We start from the raw sequence: 23,058 nt of genomic DNA on the forward strand, positions 1-23,058 counted from the left end.
ATAATATCCATAGATATTGTGGCAGATAATGATCATTAGAACGAAGGTTAGATAATGATTATCAGATTCAGTGTTAGGTAGTGGTCATCATATACAGTGTTAGGTAATATTCATTATAGAAAGTGTGAGATAATGGTAATCATATACAGTGTTAGATAATGGCCATCATATACCATATTAGATAATAGTCATCATATGAACAATTAAATCCTGGTCATCACATGCAGTGTTAGATAATAGTTATCAGGTACAATGTTAGATAATGGTAATTAGATGCAGTGCTAACAGTCCTCAGGTATGATGCCTGCTTTCCAAAAATTATTCCTGTCTGTAAACAGAGATACTACCTTCATTACCAATGAATCCGTAGCACTCTGCAGAGGAATTCATTCCTAAAGACCACTCTATGACTTCTTTTCCTTCTCCTTTGTGCCACTTTGATATGTATCCCAGATATAAATGTTAAGTGGGATTCTCCAAGAAGTTATAACCTGTACACATACAGTCTACTGTTTCAAGTGCCATGATCAATGGCATTGATTCTTTGCCGTCTGCCTCTTCCAGGACTGCATATCCTCAGATTCTTCTACTTGAGTATATTGAAATACTTATAGAAACTTCTATTTTTTCACATATTTATAACAGTATTTGTTTACATTCTAATCCACAATTGAGAGGGCTATTACAAGAAGATGGAATGATGAAACTGTGGTTATAGAATTGAATTTATAGTTGACTAGATTTGAGGACAATAACGGAACCTTAGCCAGTGGTACCTTGAATATTCATGAAATTCAACAGCAAAATGGTATTTGGAATAATCATAAGCACGTCCCTCCAGAAGATTAGCCTTGACGATTACATACCTACTTCCATTGAAAGTTATAGAGGAAAGAAGTAACACGAAGATTGTGTAGCTGGCTTTCTGCACCTCTGTTGGGAAATATAAAAAAGAACCCACATGTCCTTCAACAGAAGAATGGATACAGAAAATGTGGTACATTTACACAATGAGTACTACTCAGCTATTAAAAACAATGACTTCATAAAATTCTTAGGCAAATAGAAAATATCATCCTGAGTGAAGTAACCCAATAACAAAAGTGGTATGCACTCACTGGTAAGTAAGTGAATATTAGCCCAGAAGCTCAGAATATCCAAGATACAATTCACAGGCTACATCAAGCTCAAGAAGAAAAAAGATCAAACTGTGGATGCCTTAGTCTTTCTTAGAAGGGGGAACCAAATACTTACAGGAGCAAATACAGAGATAAAGTGTGGAGCAGAAACTGAAGAAAAGGCCATCCAGAGACAGCCCCACCTGGGGATCCATCCCTTATACAATCGCCAAACACAAACACTATTGTGAATGCTAAGAAGTGCTTGTTGATGGGAGCCTGATATAGCTGTCTCCTGAGAGGCTCTGCCAGAGTCTGATGAATACAGAGGCAAATATTCACAGCCAACAATTGGACTGAGCATGGGGTCCCCAATGGAGGAGTTAAAGGATAAAAGGAAATAAAGGGGATTGCAAACTCATAAAAAGAACAACAATATTAATCAACCAGACCCCACCCCCACCCCAGAGCTCCCAGGGACTAAACTGCCAACTAAAGAGTACACATGGAGGGACCCATGGCTCCAGCGGCATATATAGCAGAGGATGGCCTTGTTGGTCAACAATGGGAGGAGAGGTCTTTGGTCCTGTGAAGGCTTGATGCCCCAGTATAGAGGAAGGTAATGGTGGGGAGGCAGGAATGGGTGGGTGGGTGGATAGCACCCTCATAGAGTTAGGGGGAGATAAAACAGGAAAGGGGATAACATTTGAAATATAAATAGAGAAAATAGCCAATAAAAGAAAAGAAAAAATGATCAATACATTAGTTGCATTCACAGCTCACAATCAGTGTATATCTGCAATAAGTGTCTGTAATTATGTAAAATATATCTATATTCTACAACTAAACATTTACTATTTATTAAAAAACTAAGAACTAGATTTTTTCTGTAGACAACTCTATTGAATGATAATTACAAGTATAAATGTTCATAGACTCATATTAAGCTTTGAGTCATCAATTTTTAAAATTCTCATCAATAAGGGAGGAAAATATAATTAGTACAACATACATATCATCATAGATAGTTATTTTCTCATTTCTGTCCTATAATAATACCTGTACCACCACTCTTGGATTCCTATACATAAATACATATGATTTGTTATTTTACCAATGCTATAATTTGAGATTTTAAGTGCTTATATAAAAGTTTTATCATTTTAAAGGGGAAAGGTTTAATTCTAACATTTGGCTTATGATGAGATTTAGTGGTGGCTTTTTTTTTCCTCATAATGTTTCATTTCTCTTAATGTTTGAAATATTCTCTACTAGTTCTGCCTGGTATTCCATAGAAAAGTTATCCATCAGGAAACAGTCAATGTTTATAAGAAAGAAACACATTAGAAATAAGTCAATATATTTAAGAATGCTACTTTACATGACATTTTCCAAAGAGCTTAGATTCATTATTCTCCATTCTCTCCAGAAAACAAGGCTCTAAGCCTTTGATCTTTGACAAGAGATGTCTGCTTGTCTTTGATATTTTCATAATGCTGGCCCTACTGCATTTAAGATTTTTGCTTTCCTAAAACTAGCTTGGAGAGTAATATTCACTGGATAGGTCATGACATCAGATGTGTGGAGTGGACAGGATGGCAAAAAACAGTATGCAGTAAAGCTTAATACAAATCAATGAACAACAAGGTCAGGTACCTCATAGTCACATGTGGTCCTACACAGCTGGAGTCAAAAGACAATGCTTGCCTGGCATTGTGAAGCTGTGTAATAGGCAATAGTAAGGGAGCTAGAATTATCATTTTGCAAAACCATGGTATTCCATCAAGGCAAAAACACAGAATAATAGCATATTGCAGGTCAAGAGAGAAGATAGACCGGAATTCATAAAAGAAATATTAAGGATGGAATGGAGAAGTAGATGCTTCATGATAAAATAAAAAAGATCAAATCTGAGAGACTGAAGTGGATGCTGAGTTTTGCTTTAAACTCAATAGAACTTCATCTAAAGGCCTGTCTTTGTTTTATTCCCACCATTCAAGCAAAAACCAGAACTCTTTCTCCAGTGGTAATTGAAACACAATTGTGTGGAGGATACTCACAAAACCTCTAGTATTTGCTGTGATGAAACAAATGTCCCTTATAGGAGGTTTACAGGAAACTTTATGAAGCAAGATTTGTTTTAACTGTATGTGCACATGTGTACCTGTAGATTGAATCGTGACAGTCCACATAAATGAGAATCATATAAAGTAATGCAAATGTTAGGACAGAGAACCTGTGAGACATGAAGATTCGCTTACTCCGAAGAGTCCTTAGCTGTCAATTAAGAGGCCAACTTTTCCTTTTCAGAAGCTTCCAAAGTGTTTAAGGATGCAATGTGCTTTGGTTTCTAAGCACAGATTTAATCCTGATGACAGAAAAGCACAATTCTCACTGACCTCCTTGCAAGGTCACTTGCGCTAAGAGCTGAAGATGACCTGCCGAGGGACTGTTTGCTTTTAAATCAAATCATTCATAGCTTATATGCCTTTTGCAAAGAACTGCTGCTAGCTTGAACTCACAATTGCTGGTCTTTGTACTGGTCGAAGGCTTTAGAATTGACTCTAGCAGTATTAAAATGAAGCAGTGCTCAGCTAATGATAGGTAATATTGGGGGTGCAGCGCGTTGCTTTTATACTCTTTGCACAGTGGCCTTTTGAAGGGAAAAAATCCATTAAGATGACTTGGAAAACACAGCAAAGACATCCTGAAGAGATCTTTTTCTTCTTTTGAGTGGGTTACAGAAAGCTTCTAGTCATTAACTAAGTCATAGCTCAAATACCTCTCATTTTCTCTCTTTTTCACCTGTGGGGATAAGGCAAATTCTTTCAGTTTGCAAAATGCATCTGTCCTTTACCAGGGTTGCCACATTTTGATGTGCATATATTGCTGTGAAGAGGCACTGTGACCAAGATAATTTTTATAAGACCTTATAAGAGAAAGCATTTAACTGGCCACCTTACTGACTGCTTTAGAGATTAGTCCATGATCATCATGGTAGGGAATCAGAAGCCACAGGTAGGCATGGGGCTGAAAATTTACATCCATCATGAACTATAGGGAGGGAGGGAGAGAGTTAGTGAGGGAGAGGGAGGGAGAGAGAGTTAGAGAGAGAGTTAGAGAGGGAGAGGGAGAGGGAGAGGGAGAGAGAGAGAGAGAGAGAGAGAGAGAGAGAGAGAGAGAAAGAGACTAGTGTGGACTTTAAAACATCAGAGCCTACCTCCCCACAGCAATACTCCTCCTTCAGCAAGGTCACACCTACTCCGTACCCGCCAAATTTCTAATAACTAGAGACCAAATACTCAAATATGAGTGTCTTTTTATTCAAAACACCATACCCTCTGTGCACTTAAAGCTTTACATTGGAACAGGAGTCTCAGATACATATATTTGGCAAAATAGGATAGTTGTCACAACATATTAATGTGCCATGTAGTGTTAAACATTATAGCTGTAGGTGGTATCTCATTGAATAGTCACCGGAAAAGGGAGCACTGGAGTATATGGTTTACAGTTCTATGCTTAGCATGTAGCGGGTGGAAACATCTGATCTCAAGAAAACAGAGTATCTCGTCCACAACCTAAAGTAGTTTACAGATTTTATATTGGAAAATAACAATTATGTAAAAGAGACATGAGATGATACTTATTTCAATTTTGTGGAAACTTGTATGGAATTAGACTGAGTTTTCAGCCTAAAGGGTAGGTATGGTGTTTGGATAAGTAGAAGGTTAAACACCAGTCTATTCACGTTGTGACCAATGTAATGATCACAGTGTGTGTGCTGATGGTGTGTATAAACCAGGATATAAGCTCCGTGATTACTCACAGAGCAATTGTGAATCAATCTTCAAAAGTTTCCTTTAAAAATATCATGTTTTCATTTTCTACTCATATGCATACATTTTTATTAACTTTTATTTTTTCCTTAGCCAGACACAGTTAATCTCCAGCTTTGGGGACAGGGTCTAATTTATATAATATATAAAAAGAAACAATTTAAAAAAACAATTTAAAAATATGAGTGCTGTTTCACTTAAGTGATCACACATGGGTAGAATCTTGCATCTTTCCACTTTCCTGGTGATCACTTCATGTAAATGGATGGCTTTCTTACAAGATAGCACTTCAACTGTGTTTCATTCAGTAAGTTATTTCAATCCCTATATATAAATAACTTTTTAATTTTCAGATAATTAATTTCATTTGTAATTAATATACTTAGAAAGAGGGGAGCGATATAAAATGATGTGTAAGACTTCAGATATTGCATATCTGTTGGTGAAAGGCAAAGGAGTTCTCAGAGTTAGACTGAAGTCTGGTTTACTCAGTGGAGTTAAACTTAAGGCATATGTGTGTGTGTGTGTGTGTGTGTGTGTGTGTGTGTGTGTGTGTGTATTTCCTTTAGAAACCAATTCTTCATTTGTAGAGAGGCACTATGCATGATACCTTGGAAACGTTTTAGATGTGCAGAATCAAAGAAAGCCTTCTGTCTCCTGGGACACGTAACTTCAGAGAGAAAACTTGTGTGTTCCCTTAGCTGCTGGGGTAATGGATGTCAGATAAACTTTGTTGTTCTCATTCTGTCTTGCAACACAAGCTAGGTTTCAGACAAGCTGTCAAGCTTCCCAAAGGTTTGCATAGCCTTCTTCTCTGTAGGTGATGCCTTTCCCAGTGAGAACTGAAAGGGAAAACATATCTAAAAGCAGGATGAAAGAGATGAGGAATGAGATAATTGAGGATTTCTGATCCTAGTGCTTGCCAAAAGCCAAAATCAGTTCTCTACCAGGACTCATTTGAAATGCTTCAGAGTGTTGAATCATAGCATATGGGGAAGTACCACTGTGGAGCTATATTGTGCTACTGATAAGTTTTATTTTTAGTTTGATTTGGAAATTTGATACTCAAGAGTACAATATGTATTTTGAGATTAGCAATGTATATTTTAAATTTTTTGTATAATTGAAGTTGATTTGATTTGAGGGGCTAGCTAGAGGATTTGGTATAATGTCACTTCCATTGCATTTAAAAAAGTATACTTTTACATTTTGATTATGTGTATGTGCATGTCTGTGTGTAGGTATGAGTACAGGAGTGCTATTGCCAAAGGAGATCAGAAGAAGGTGACTGATCCCTGGAAGAAACTGGAGTTATTTTGGTTGTAAACTCTCTGATGTGGGTGCTAGAAACCAAACACTGGTTTTCTACAAGAGCATTATGTGTTGTCAAATACTGAGTTTCCATCCTCTTGTGCAGCCCTGGCTTTTTATGACTTTTTAAAGTTCTGTATTTTTGAATAAATATTTTGACCTTTATGAGTATAACCTTATATACATGTTTCTGATGTTTTACAGCATTTTTCTTAGTAACCACCATAAACTATGAACAGTGTCTGTCCATTGCTTTGAGTACATTAGTATTTCTTTTGTGCACTCATTGTGGTCTTTGTTTTCATAACCATGACCTGACTCTAACTGGGAGAATAATATATATATATATATATATATATATATATATATATATATATATAAAAGTTTAAATACCCACGGTGAACATTTCAGTGTAGAATGAATATATGAGCCGAGAAGGAGGTTCTATGATATGAAGAACACCATGCTGATGCAGGTGAGTGTTTTGAAGCACCTGCACAAGCCATAAGTACTTTGGAAGGCTTCAAAGTTGGCAGCTGAGACTTTGTTGCCTTCAGAAACTGATTTAATTCTAGCACCAGAGATCTGCTACTGCTAATTAACTGGGAATGTCCCATCACAAAGGAAAAAGAAAGAAAGGAAAATTAAACAACTGCTAAAGAAAATGGAATCACCCAAGGTAAAGATATAAAAGAATTTCTTTAACAGAATTCTCTGTGGTTAAATCATGGGAAAATCTTCAATTTCATGTCTTTGATGTGTGGTCTTTTATTTACTTGAATTGTTGAGGAGTGTTTGGTTGTATTAGCTCTCTGTGAAGGAGACTGGATATGTCAGACCCATTTCCAGACCATCTGCTGCCGCAGCCTGTGCCCTGGCTAACGTGAAGGGCTTTGAACTTCATTTTGCCCAGTGACTGTTTTTCAGTATATTATTTTGAGAATGCACATACACATATACACACTTAGGTTGAGATTCTGAGATGAGGTCTCACTCTTCCAGAGATACGTCAAGGAGAACAAAAGTGAGAAAGAATTTGAATTCATTACTGAGCTCCACACATTTTGTAACGGTGCCATCTTAGCCACATATTCTTATGTGCTTTCTTTAAGAAAATCATTCTTTTTAAGTAGAAGCAGCAGAGAATAAGAATTTTCATAAATGTGCACATATTTTGAACAGTCCTGTCAGGTAACAAGGTAGTTGCTCCAGAATATAACTCCTTTTGGCTCCTCAAAACTTCCAAGATTCCTTACATACAGTCGAAGTTTGTCTCTCTCAGGCTCATTCCTAGATAGGTGGCAATCCTTCACATACAGTTGATGGAGATGAATAGTTGGTCAAAGTGATTATAATAAGAGATTGAGTGCTCAACCTTAAAACAAACAAACAAACAAACAAACAAACAAACAAAACTCAAAAAAATAACCCACCCAAAAACCAAAAAGCAAAAACAAAACAAAGCAAAACACACATTTATAATAACAGGACCCACCCACCTGTAGCTAAGCTAGGGAAGCACTGAAGGAGACGAGGCAGAAAGGATGTAAGGGCAGACCATGGGGAAGACAGGATGCTGTGTAATGCTAGTTTTGGCACATGGTTGCTACTCACATAAATGCAGGTGTGGTCACCTGTACAACTTTAAACTATCAAGCCAGTCCATAGCCCAGCCTAGACAAAGCAATTGATCTCCCAACTGCATCTCTTATGTATGAGCTCTGGGAAGTAGAGAGCTGAATGTGGATACGTATGATCCTATTTCCTTGGATATATTCCATTATCAATATTTTAAAAATGTATTAATAATCAAGAAAGGCTCCCCGCTTGACCACAGCGGGAGTGTAATCCTTCACTCACACTTGCCATGAGTGTGGCTTGTAAATTCTAAGAAATTAGTTTTCAGTGATGAACTGCACCAGACTCTTCCCTGCACTGCAGATAAGGAAGATGAAGTTTACAAAACCATTTTGAGATGGGACTGGGCAGATTTCCAAGATCTGGACACAGTTGGGTTTTGACCTGAAAACTCTGGTTATTTTTTCTATAGCAACTAAACAGAAATGTCCTGTTCTTCTTACTTTGCAAAACCAAAATAAGAACCATTTGATTAGAAGAAAACCACAAAAACTAAAACAAACTTACGAGAAAGACCCAAGGGACAGGACTAATGAGCAACTGTTCTGATTTAGGTTGGAGCTGATAAAACAAAAAACAAAAAATAAATACGCACTAAGATTTAAAGTAGAATGTCTTTTGTCTGCAACCATGACCTTCCCAACATGATGCCTGGCTGTATAAATAAAATAAGTGAATGTTTGTATTACTCTTGTCCATTAGAAACCAAAAGTCCTCTATATACCCAAATGGCTGACACAGCAAACAAGTGTCCAATCCCACAGAAAGCTTAAGCTACATAGTTTCTTTCAGAGGAGTTTGCCCACCATAATGAAGCCAGTGGTTCCATTTATAATTTATCAGTCTCACTGTATTTCCATGCATAAAAAGCTGAAGACTTAATACAAATAAAATTGCCTTAAAGCTTTGCTGAATATTTAAACAGGTTTTGATGGGGGATATTAAATAAAAATACAGTATATGGTTTGCAACATAAACTGAGCTACACAAAAGCCCTTTAGGCTCAAGAGAGGGAGGACTACAGACATTTTAATTTGCAGTCCCAAATAAATCAGCACATAGCAGAACCATTCCATATTTAAGCATGTTTTTACAATAAAATGACACATTGATATTTTTCTCACTTTTAATAAAGCCAACCCAATGTTTTCTTATAATCATGTGAATGGAAATATAACATATATTTTAAAATATAAGCCCAATTTAAAACATATAACTATGAGAGAGTAAATAATGTAGTTTTTGAACACAACAACCTAAAGACTATTATCATGCAACCTCAGGATCTCAGAGCTTATTAAATTGTTCTGTAGTCAACATTGACCTTTAAAAAATGTTTCAAGCTGAGCTAGAGAAAGAACCCAAGGGGCTGAAGGGGTTTGCAGCCCCATAGGAGGAACAACAATATGAACTAACCAGTACCCCCCAGAACTCCTTGGAAATAAACCACCAATCAAAGAAAACACATGGTGGGACTTGTGGCTCTAGCTGCATATGTAGCAAAGGATGTCCTTGTTGGTCATCAATGGGAGGAGAGGCCCTTGGTCCTGTGAAGGTTATATGCCCCAGTATAGGGGAATGCCAGAGCCAGGAAGCAGGAGTGGGTGGGTTGGTGAGCAGGGGGAGTTGGAAGAAGATAGGGGGTTTTTCAGAGGGGAAACCAGGAAAGGGGATAACATTTGAAATGTAAATAAAGAAAATATCTAATAAAATTTTAAAAAATGCTTCAAGCAAAACCCAGTGATGTTCTGTCCCTGGAAAGAACTCACAGCAGTGACAGTGGCTGCTTGATTACTAGTCGCTTGGTTCCATTATTTTCATAAATAAAATCAAATAAAAATTTCATCTGAATTTTTAAATATTCAATTCCTTTTTAGTCTTTCTTTTAAATTTCAAATTTACTCTCCAAAACACATTTGATTCCTATTTGGAACCTAAATGTATTTGGGATTAGAACAACACATGTGCTTAATGAGTTTATTAATAATAAGCATGCTGAGTTTATCTTTTCCTAATCTAATACATCTTGTGATTATTGTACATTAAGATTCTTGTAGAAAAGGTTATCAAGATGGCTCAGTAGGTAAAGAACTTTGCTGCTTATCCAGAAAGCCTAATTCCATCACCAGGACACATAGTGTGGGAGGTGATAACCAACTGAGAGCTGTTTACTTCCCTGATGTGTCACACACACACACACACACACACACACACACACACACACACATCCACCAGCAAATGCAATTAAAATATTTTAGTAGATAACAATTCATGGGTCTTAATCACTGTTCACAAGGAATTCAATTACTCCCATCTTGTAACAAACTTTTCCTGAAATACAATATATATTTAGTTATATCTACTCAACCCAGATGTGGGTTCATTGCATCAGAGTCCAACTTGATGAACCAATGAGCTTTTTTATTGGTGTTACTTACAGGAGTATTTGAAAGCGGGTACTCACAGGATCTGGGAATATCCTAAGTAGTCACATGACTGCAAAGCCTACCCTGAAGTAGATGACAATTCTCAGAAGCTGGGGCTCCTGTCACAGTTTGCAAGATAGCTCAATAGTCCAAGAGATCTTTCCTTGGCATTGCCAGTGAAAGACACATTTCTGAGCCCAGAGGAATAAATACATGATTTATTCTAGGGCAAATATAAGTGACAATGGCTGGATGCATATGATTATGGCTGGGTGCATATATTTGAGTCTCCCAAGATACACTATCCAGCACAGAAACAATTTATAGAGTGTTGGAGTAACACAACAAAAAAGAGAGAGAAATATAGGCTTTTAAAATACTAGGCAGAGACACTGGATACTGGAGATGCAGTTTACTGCAAGATGGATAGATCTCTCTTATAGTCAGATGTCATTTGATGACATATTGAGCATTTGGGTTTTTGGAACTAGTGCTCTGCTAAATTAACAGATTTGAAACGTTTTTTTTTTTTTTTTTAATCTATTACTTATAGGATGTTAGTTGTGATGGTGGACATGAAATAGCTATCCAGCAGGCTATACTATCACAAGGAAAAGTAAAATTAGACCGCAGACTACCAACAATTCAACCTGTCCTCATTTACTGTTCTAATCTGCCAATTTGCCTTTGCCCACACACTTTCTTTTTAGGAACTCACATTCACATAAGCATGGCTAGTAAGAATTTCTTCCCCAAGTAATTATTTATTCTTGGATTAGCTAATTTTCTATTTTTGATATTAAACACTATTGTTTCAGATAGCCCTGGGGCTATTTGTAATTTGATGCTAATTCCATTCTCCTGGGAGGGGTGTGAAAAAGGAATGAGTCAACACTCAGGTGATTTCCTGTAAACCTGCTTCCCACCTTAATTTGTAAAATAAAGGCTAGAGTCAGTGATTGGGCAGATTAAGGGAAGTTGGGAGAAAGAAGGAGGAGGAGGTGGAAGGAAAGCAGAGGAGAAGCATGTGGCTTGGAGAAACCACAAGTTATAAGGGGTCTCATAGATGAGGAAGATGGTAGTGCGGTCGTAGATCAGCCTAATCTAGGCGTACAGAATGTATTCATATTAATTGAGTTGTGTTTTCTTTGCCAGGGCATATTTGGGTTGGAGATTTACCGCAACACACTATGACTAAAACAACTTGAAAGAAAGCTTTTAAATTGGGTTCTTAGTTTGAGAGACTCATTGTAACAATTCAGCCTTCAACTTTCATGTTTTTAGATTCAGTGCTACCTAATTTTTATAAACTGTCACTCTCTTTTGATTTTTCATTGGATATTTTATTTATTTGCATTTCAAATGTGATTCCCTTTCCACGCTTATATTGTAGAATTGCTTAGGATACCAAACACCTTAACTCTGGAAAACAAATCAAAGGGAAAGGGGAATGACATCCCCTCCTATATGGTTCTACTTATTCAACATTACACAGTCCCAACTCCCTATGAGCGTGTGTGTGTGTGTGTGTGTGTGTGTGTGTGTGTGTGTCTTTAAAACTACAAGGAGTTCAGTTTGTGTTGGCTAAATACCCCTGAGTCTGGAGCCTGTCCTGAGGTATAGTCACCATACCTGTTATCATACCATTAAAGCAAACTGACATTCTCTTATTAAATAGCAATTGCAGTTGGTTTATGTTTTTCCCCATTTTGTTAAGATTTTTGTCTAGTTTAGGATTATGTAGGTCTTGTGCCTAATTTTACAATTTCTGTGAATTTATATGCACATCTTCTTTGTTATGTTTAAAAAAAAACCCAACCCTTTACTTAAGGTCATCCTCTACTCATGCTCTTAAAGACTTTTTCACCTCTCTCCTGCATTGACCACTTGTAGGTATTTGTGTTCATTGTCACCTTCTGTAATAACTAACTACTGTTGGTGAAGATTGAGTGATGAGCCTGTCTATATCAATATAGCAACAAGTCCTTAAGAATCATTTTAATGCTATACCCATTTATCAGGACAATAGTATGTTATTTCTCAAGGTCTTTACCCTATCTAGACATAGGTTCTGTAAAATACCAGTATTTTACATAACTTTGGGATTAAACTTTGGTTCTCATGCTTGTAAGGCAAGCAATTGATCAACTGAGTTACCTCCTAATTTCTTGTAGATTATATTTCGAACATTTTCCCTTTTGCCTATATTAATCTTAGATGTCAATGATGTAGGAATTTTTAAGCTTTAAGATGATGATTGATCCTTTCTGCTAGTTCCAGACTGGCAAGTTCTCCTTAGATGCCACCTGTGTCATGGAGTTTGGAGAGAATCTTGTCCCTTGAGAAGACATAGGGCACTATTGTGGCATCTGGAAAAGGTATATAAAATTCTAGACACAAGGCATTTAAAATATAGACCAGATCCTCTACAATTTAATTCATTATTACCAATTCTATGTTTGACCAGGATATAATATTTGCTCTTACTTAATTACATTGTGGTTATTAATAGGGTTGCTGTTGTAGATAGAGTGTCAAAACCTCTGACACTCTGATCTCTTTTCTTTTCCTTTTGTTCTTTTCTTCTCTCCTGGTCCAATGCATCCTATGTCTTACAGGAACACAGTAGGATCTTTGTCTTTCTATTTTTGTTCTTTTATATAAAATTCACTCAGTTGATGTAACATGGCTTTAAGAATTTTCTAGGATGCAGTGAAAGGAGGAAGCAATTATTCCACTCTGTATAATGTCTATATGAAATAATACAAGAAACGTAAAGTTTAAATGTTTGCTGAATAAGCAACGCTGAAAGTATAGGAAGATGTCATAGAAACATATGGGCAACAAGATGGCAGCTTTACAATACAGAATTTATACACAGCTGAGAATAAGTTGTATCACTTCCGTGCTCACTCAGCCTTCCATTTATAAAACACTACTGAAATTGTTTGTCTATATTAATATATATGTATATATACATAATATATATACACACATATATAATACACATATATATAATACACACACACACACACACACACACACACACATATATATATATATATATATATATAATTTACCAGTGAAATTGGCTCAAAATACCTTTCCAAGACATCTGTGTCTTAACCCATGACTGATTGAACATGTGACTTTACCTTACAAACGGGGTTTTGCAGAGATAAGCAAACATTTTGAGATGAGGTTATCTTTGCTTATTTGTTTGGATCTGGTGTGAGTGTGAGAGACTTTATGAGAGAAAGAAAGTGGTATGATCTTGGGAACACAGATCTGAAGAAGGTCATGACCATCTTTAAAGACAGTGAAGAGCCTTATGAGACTAAGAATGAGACTAAGTTTTTACCTCTAAAAGCCAGGAGAAGCAACAGACTGAATTGTTCTCCTAGGGCTTCCAGACAGAAGAGCTCTGCTGACGCTGGCTCTTAGCCAGTGCAACTGACTCTAGACCATGGCCCCTGGAAATGTAAAAGGATACATTTAGATTGTTGTAAAATAATATTTCTGTGATGGTGCTGTAAGGCCCATAGAGACAGACTGAGAATACTTGCTGTGTGACATAATTTGGATTATAGACTTGGTGTAAAATTTCAACGTTCTAAGGATTCTGTGTTATTTTTACTCTAATGGTAGTGCGGGTAGGAAAACACACACACACACACACACAAACACACACACTCACACACACACTCCAGAATAAAGAATGTATGTTCTTCACTGACATATACTCATATATTCAAAGAAATTTCATGATTGGTTGAAGAGACTGTGCTTTAAACCATCTGAATCCCCTTTAATATCTTAGTGCTCATCCTAGGAAATCAAAGCAAATGTAATTTTTTTTAACAAGACAGGTTAAAATAAATGGTGATGCCTATTAAGCCTTAGGATTGAAAGTAACATCCCCACAGTGAGATGCCAGAAGAAGAGAAAATTTCATAAAATACAAAGACAGAAATAAAAATGCAAAACTACAAGCACCCACATGTGAAAGGCCAAGCCATAAGACCAGTTAGAGAAGAAAAAAGCAAAGAAAAAAGAAAAAAAAAAAGAAATAACCATACAGGTTGCAGATTCTATTTTAGAATTTGTAGAATGTTATTATGTCATGAAATATACATCTTTTACATTTTCCTCTTGACACATGCAGATGAAGAAGTTCCTGGTGTGATTGCATTTATGGAAAAGTTGATAGCTCAGTGTTAAAATGTGAAAAGTGACAGAGATTCTTAAAGGAGGAGAAAAAACCCTTCAGAATACTGATGAGACGGGACAGTGAACAGGGAGTGCAGGCTTGATCGGCATAGACTTTATCTTCCTGTCTTATCTCACAGCAAATATCATGTCCTCAAAATATCACCTACTCTGAATAGGAAAGGCCAAATTTTGTGTTTTTGTGACAGATGATTACATGCAAAATAATGGCCTTTTCTTTAGCTTCTTAGTTTTCTGTTAGTTTAGAAAAAATGCCCTGCAGATATCATCAATATACTTTTTTTTTCCTTAAGTCTCACTGGTGTATGAGTCTGTCAGTGGTTACAAGTGCAGAGATTTTTGCATGAGCAATCACACTTAGTGTTAGGATGGGGAAACACTGTGTCTTAAAAGAGAAGAAAGAAAGGGGAATATGGTTCTGCAAATGAGGAGTCATTTTTTACCTCTATTTTACAGTTTGCAAAGACATCCATGAATATGGTTTCTGAATTAAAGATGGATGTTTCACAATGGTAATTAATTCTTATTACACACACTGTAGCAGTCTATCTCAGTAGTTTTCTACTTGATAATTAGCGCTTACAATATGAAAGGAGTTAGGTATTTGAATGGTAGAGTTACTCTCATAGGGCCAGACTTACTTTAATCTATCAGCATTCACAGGAGGGGGTGGAGTTTACAAGCATCAAGGTTGGAGGACCATTACAGAGATCCACCAAGAGGTAGGATGTGCCCAGGCTGTGTTATAGGCACACAGGCCTTTCATGCTTTGGTATGATGTTCATTTTTAAATTTATTTCCAGCTATGGAGACCTTGAAGAGCATTTTGTCCTTGTTGCTGTTATTTGTTTAGTACCGTGAAGATATAGACATTTTATTATTCTTATTGATATCAGGTATAGCTTTGAAATTATAAATTCCTCATATTAGAGTACTAATTTTATCCTAATAGTACTAAATACTAAACCTTCCAGGGGTTATTCAAATAATTATTAGATATTTTATCTAAATTATTTATAATGCAAATACATTTCCCTGTAGGTGTATCTAATATACATTTTAGAGTTACTTCCATTGTAATGCCTAATAAAATCTATTGATGGCCTTATTTCAGACATTTTCTTTTTCTTAACTGAGAAAATCTTCCTCAAAGTCAGGATACAGTCTCATTAAGCAAAATTTGTATTTGAAGTATGGAGAGGTGACTCAGTTCGTAAATTGCTTGCCTTGGCGATCTTAAATTTTTGAGAATTACAAACAAGACAGTAGAGTGGATACTGAAAGCCTGAACCCTCCAATTTTTAGCCCCCACACTTTTCCCATCCTGGCTGGCTTTGTTGCTGTTTATCATGTGTCCTTGGAGTTTGAAATGGTTGTAATTATCTGGCCTGTAATATTTGTACACATTGTAGAATCTTAGTGGAATAATGTGACATCTCTAACCACGCTGGAATAGTATTATTAGGCAGTTGAGAGTGCCACTCACTTCTCCAGGACCTAAGGAGAGAAATTTAAAATGTGCTTCCCTTTTTGATGGTTACCTAGGATTTCCAGTAATGGTCACATCTGAGCCAATGGCCATTGATCTTTGCCAGCCCTGACTCCTCATCCATCATCCCCAACTCCAGTGCTCTTAATTCTGGCTTCCTCAGAAGCCATAGGCTGCACCTCTCTTGGCCTCTCTTCCCTGTAAGCACGTACTTTCTCGGGATGTTCAGACACAAAACAGAGAGTGCACAGACATAAAATAAACTCATTTCCTGGAAAGCGTTTCCTTTCTCTGGCACTTGTTTCTGTATCTCACATTCAGATGAAATTAGCTTTTCAGCTTCATCAGGAGGAAGTGTCATTTGAAGCATATTTCTCACACAGCCCGTTCCTCTGAAAACCCTCACATTGTTTTGTCTGGTGTGTCTTATTAGAAAATCTCACATTTTTTTTTAATTTGCATTCTTTTTCCTTCAGTAAACAACCTATTCTCTGTAAGTAAAGGACCAGTTCAGAGTGGCCCTTGTCTGACATAATGCAGAAATACAAGTGCAAAACTCAAGTGAGATCCGATAGCAAATGCTTGCTTGACAGCATCAAGTGTTTCCTGAGCTTTCATAGTCAAGATTTTTCTTCCTTTTATTTTCCATCTGAAGGATTGATGTCTACCAGTTTAGGAGATTCCCGTGTGAGATTTGAGTGGGTTCTTTTCAACCACACTTTTCTTTAGTTTGAAATTATTGTTTTTTGGTTTGAATATACTGTTTCATTGAAACAAACAAACAAACAAACAAACAAACAAACAGAGAGTTGGGTTAAGAATGAAGGACCATTTATTTCCAATATATTTGAAATGATTTGCAAACCTTAATTGTAAAATATTAGAAATACAAAATGAAAAAAATATCTCAAATAAACTCTCTACATAGAAACAATTCTGACAGTTTTATATCATTAATGTGTCTGTCTTAAATTAAAAAAAATAAAATAAAATGAGAATTTATAACCTGGTTTCCTTTGTAGAAGGAGGCCATATTTGAATTTGGATGTAACATTAACACTTAGCAACATTTTTTTCCTCTCTATACTTCCTTTCTTCCACTGTAAATTGGATATTTAAAATTAATAACAATTAGTTAAACCCTTCACATGGGTTCACCTAGCTAAATCTCCTTGAAATGGCATTGATGATTTTAATCCTAGATATACCCAAGAGTTATGAAGAGGTTCATCTCAAAATAGAGAAGCAATAATTTAACATGGGAAGTGGGATGACTTTTGCCACAATACGTACCTTTTGAATATTTTATTATTTTTACTTTTATTATAAATATATATATATATTTAAAAGTATGCCAAATACCTTCATATTCTTTTCCCTCTCTCAAATCCCCCAGATTTTTCTCACCTTCATAAACATCTAACTTTGTGTTCTTTCTTTTTCACAAAAGAATCCCATACAAAATCAAAATAAGGAAGCAAAAGACAGAAAGAACAGAAAATGCCAAATCAAAAACTCCACAGAAATAACAACAATAGCAAAAAAACCATGTAATTGCTTTTGTGTTGTTTGACTACTCCTGAGCATAGAACCTGTCTTGGAACGTGGCTGATAAACACAGTGATATTGTTTTATTCTATAGTTTGTGCCTATGAGCATTTTTCTGTCATGTGTGTATATGCACCATGTGTACTTCTGGTTCCTCAGGCTGTCAGAAGAGCTTGTTGGATCTTGGAGAACTGGTATTCAGATGGTTTTGAGCCTCCATGTGACTGCTGATGACAGAATGTCATTCCTCTGCCAAAGCAACAAGTGCCCTTGATTGCTGAGACAGCATTCTAGCTTCCATAAATCTTTATTTTTAATTAGCTTACTTATACTATTTACAGATAAACAGGTATATTAAGATATTCCTTACATATGCACAATAATACTAATTCTAATAGCAAAGGATGATCAATCATACTGTTCTTAGATTAAAGATGTCTTAATATTGGATTAAAATAGCCTCCATCTTGTAAGTTGGTGGCCAATATTCCAGCTATAGTTTCTTTACAAAGTAAGCATTTAATAAGACTATGGATAACATTTTAAAATCAGATTTTCTATGGCTTGTGCTGTAAGATCGAGAATTGACAAGTGGGACCTCATGAAACTGCAAAGCTTCTGCAAGGCAAAAGACACCATCAATAAGACAAAAAAACCACCAACAGATTGGGAAAGGATCTTTACCTATCCTAAATCAGATAAGGGTCTAATATCCAATATATATAAGGAACTCAAGAAGGTGGACTCCAGAAAGTCAAAAAACCCCATTAAAAAATGGGGCTCAGAATTGAACAAAGAATTCTCACCTGAAGAATACAAAATGGCAGAGAAGCACCTGAAAAAATGTTCAACATCCTTAATCATCAGGGAAATGCAAATCAAAACAACCCTGAGATTCCACCTCACACCAGTCAGAATGGCTAAGATCAAAAATTCAGGTGACAGCAGATGCTGGCGGGGATGTAGAGAAAGAGGAACACTCCTCCATTGTTGGTGGGATTGCAAGCTTGTAAAACCACTCTGGAAATCAGTCTGGCGGTTCCTCAGAAAATTGGACATAGTACTACCGGAGGATCCAGCAATACCTCTCCTGGGCATATATCCAGAAGATGTCCCAACCGGTAGAAAGGACACATGCTCCACTATGTTCATAGCAGCCCTATTTATAATAGCCAGAAGCTGGAAAGAACCCAGATGTCCCTCAACAGAGGAATGGATACAGAAATTATGGTACATTTACACAATGGAGTACTACTCAGCTATTAAAAAGAATGAACTTATGAAATTCCTAGCCAAATGGATGGACCTGGAGGGCATCATCTTGAGTGAGGTAACACAATCACAAAGGAACTCACACAATATGTATTCACTGATAAGTGGATATTAGCCCAAAACTTAGGATACCCAAGATATAAGATACAATTTGTTAAACGCATGAAACTCAAGAAGAATGAAGACCAAAATGTGGACACTGTGCCCCTTCTTAGAATTGGGAACAAAACACCCATGGAAGGAGTTACAGAGACAAAGTTTGGAGCTGTGATGAAAGGATGGACCATCTAGAGACTGCCGTATCCAGGGATCCATCCCATAATCAGCTTCTAAACGCTGACACCATTGCATACACTAGCAAGATTTTGCTGAAAGGACCCAAAGATAGCTGTCTCTTGTGAGACTATGCAGGGGCCTAGCAAACACAGGAGTGGATGCTCACAGTCAGCTATTGGATGTATCACAGGGCTCCCAATGGAGAAGCTAGAGAAAGTACCCAAGGAGCTAAAGGGATCTGCAACCCTATAGTTGGAACAACATGATGAACTAACCAGTACCCCGGAGCTCTTGTCTCTAGCTGCATATGTATCGAAAGATGGCCTAGTCGGCCATCACTGGAAAGAGAGGCCCATTGGACTTGCAAACTTTATATGCCCCAATATAGGGGAATGCCAGGGCCAAAAGAATGGGAATGGGAGGGTAGGGAAGTGGGGGGCGGTATGGGGGACTTTTGGGATAGCATTGGAAATGTAATTGAGGAAAATATGTAATAAAAAAATAAAATAAAATAAAATTGAGATACAGAAGAGATGTCTATATATCTTGATTACTGCTTATATTCAATACTGAAGAAGCCAAAACATTTTTTTATCAAGGTGTCAAGGATATATCATAAAACAGAACCAAATTTGTCTTCCGTATAAAAGAAGTCATTGAAACTGCCCTCTGAAATGTTATTTCATGGTGTTTATAGTACATCTAGGGGAAAAAATTCTCACATTCCAAGCAATTTAGGAGGATTTTTGTGTGTGTATATAAAAGCAGAAGTAGCATATTTGAATACAGTCTGTAAAATAACAAATATTAATTAAATTCTACTTCAGGATGCCTACTTGAAACATTTCATAATACATTCAAATTCATCTCATTCTGTAGAAATAATAATAGAAACAGTAACTGACAGAGCCACAGTAAGAATAATCTGATGAGCCAACTAAAAGGTGACACCCCCCCACCCCGTTCCTTGCATTTGCATCAATGTGATGGTTTCTGTTCTCTTTCAACTACTCAATACATTGTGTGTGTTCATCTGTGCTGTCCCTGTCACATAACCTGATCTTATTGCTCTAATCCTGTTTGTCCGATTTAGCCATTGATTGACACTCAATGTCCAGAGAGTTACTTTTTGTCCCCAGAAAAATAAAGACCCATTGAAAAGCCCTTTATGTTCAATTAAAGTCACAATGCTTTGCAGGGAGTTCAGACTCAGTCTTCATTCCTTCTTAATAACGAACATATTTTCTTTCTGCCAATCAACTTCTTTTTATTTTACTTAACAAAAACAGAGATTGCAATTTAATTACATCATTTCTTTCCTCCTTTTCCTTCCTCCAAACTTGCCATACATATTTCCTTGCTTTCTTTCAAATTTATGGTCCCATTTTCATTAATTAGCATACACACACACATATGAATGTGTATGTATAGATTATATTTAGGAATATGTATACATGTACACACACATATATATACACACATATATATGTGTGTGAGTATACACACACACACACACACACACACACACACACACACACACACACATACACACATGTATGGAAGCCTGGACCTTGAAGGCTTCAGCTTCTAGCCTCCATCTGCTAACCTATGCTTAGAATGCTTCAGCCTTTAAGATTGATTCCCTAATCAGCTCACCTGTTCTAACTCTTTCTGATAATACATGGTCTGGACCTAGGGCTCCCTGCATATATGTAGCAGATGTGAAGCTTGGTCTTCATGTGGGTCCTGAACAACTGGAGCAGGGGGTGTGCCAAAAGAACTTGCCTTTCTGTGGGATATGGTCTTCTGGCTGAGCTGCCTTGTCTGGCATCAGTGGGAGAGGAAGTGCCTAGTCTTACAAAGTCTTGAAGTGCCAGGGTCAAGGGATGGGGAGAATTTTGGGGAGGTGTAAGGAGGGTTAGAAATGGGGGGTAGGGGAACTGACCTGCTCAGAGGAGGAGAGGGGAAGGTTTGGGTGGTAGGATTGTGGGAGTGTGTGATCTGGAGGTAGGCATGTGAGTGAGATACAAAGTGAGTAAGTAAAAAATTAAATTAAAATTTAAAAAGCTGCCAATTTCTAAAACTGCTTTGTAATTTTGTGCAGAGAGAATTTTCATAAAAGCAGATCACAAAATATACTACTAAATTAGATTACATCCATTGAGCTTTATCCCCAACTTAGATGCTGATATTCATCCCAATTATCAAATTTTTTCCTACAGCCTAGAGATGATCCTGAGATATTTTAAAATTAAATCTGTTCTCAAGTGAAAGATTTTTTTGGCATCATGTTTATTTTAATACATGCTGTAACAAGAAAAAACAACCCTTTAGAAAAAAATGTTATCCAAATATTTTGAATAGTGAAATTTGTATCAATTATAAGGGCCCTCACTGAGTAATTTCAAAGAAACATATTTATATAATCTGAAAAGAATTACTCTGCTCATTAAAATTAAAGTACTTTGTCTTGTTGTAACTCCATATATAAACAAGACTAATATCAATTATGTCAAACTTCAATCAGATAAGATATCTGAACTTAAAGTTAATTTATTGTGAGATTGTTCTACTATAAAAGCAGGTCCTCCAAACGCTGACACCATTGCATACACTAGCAAGATTTTGCTGAAAGGACCCAGATATAGCTGTCTCTTGTGAGACTAGGCCGGGGCCTAGCAAACACAGAAGTGGATGCTCACAGTCAGGTCCTGCCATATGTTAAAAATAAAACATAATATTATTTGTAAACTGTTATTTTTAACCAATATATACTTAATATAGATTTTAATGTCAATGTAGATTTGAAAGTCTCAACTTCCAGTCAGCATATACTAAGATTAGTAGCTCCTTTGCAGTAAGAAATTGTTTCTGTTCATTAACTTGTCTTTTATAGGGCAAGTGATATTGTATCAATTTCTTCACATTCCTACAATGACAGAATTATAGTTCTTAGGTAATTTGTGAAATCACACAGCTCTTACAAGTCTACCACAAGGTTAATTTGATTTTACAGTGAAGATAATTTCTACTGATAAAAGCCAATAGGCTCCATCTCCCTATGACAGGTTGACTTATGGAAATCACAGTTACATTCTTGTTAAATAAATATTCAATTCCAGACTTCACTCATTTTTCTTCTTATTCAAATGATATATATTTTTGAAATTTTCAAAAGATACTCCAGAATTACTCTGAATAAATACAGACATGTCTAATCAAATATAGAATAAGAGAAGAAAGTTTATAAGAAAATGTATCACAATAATGTAAAGAAATGTCTTATGTATCACTGATATTTCCTGAATTATGACTTATAATTAGAATGTACATTGAAAAATCTACCTTAGTTAAAAAATTGATTAAAACAACAGAGTGTAATATGTCATATAATATAATGTATGTATGCATGTATGTATATTTTTATATTGGCATGGATTGGTGTATGACAGAAGAGTATATAATTTTGTAGAAAAAAAAATTAAAGGTAATAGTTTCACAACAGCTAGGCAAAGTATATAGATATAACTAAAACATAGGCACCGCAGAGCTAAAATATTGAATTATTATGATTCAGAACTTTCGTTATCCAGAAATATCCAGAAAAAGAGAAACCAGTTTTAGTTATCACCGTTTCAATCAGTTTCCTACTTACCCTAGCTACAATTTGTAGTTGTGACAAAATAAAGACAATACCCCAAAAGAAATGCTCTGCCTACCCTTATTTTTATTATTGTTTTGTGACAGTTTGAGTTCACATAGAATGTGAGATTGTAATTTAGAGTCCATAGTCACATAGAGAAATCATGTTGTATATACCTGTCATAAGCCTAACGTCAGTGATTCCTGTGCAGGGCTGTTTCTTTAATAATTTGCAAAGTATTTTAAAACAGGGTTCTTCAGATATCTCT

Source organism: Mus caroli, unplaced genomic scaffold (assembly GCF_978045245.1).
Source record: "Mus caroli unplaced genomic scaffold, Mus_caroli_1 scaffold_9, whole genome shotgun sequence".
Taxonomy (NCBI): Eukaryota; Metazoa; Chordata; class Mammalia; order Rodentia; family Muridae; genus Mus; species Mus caroli.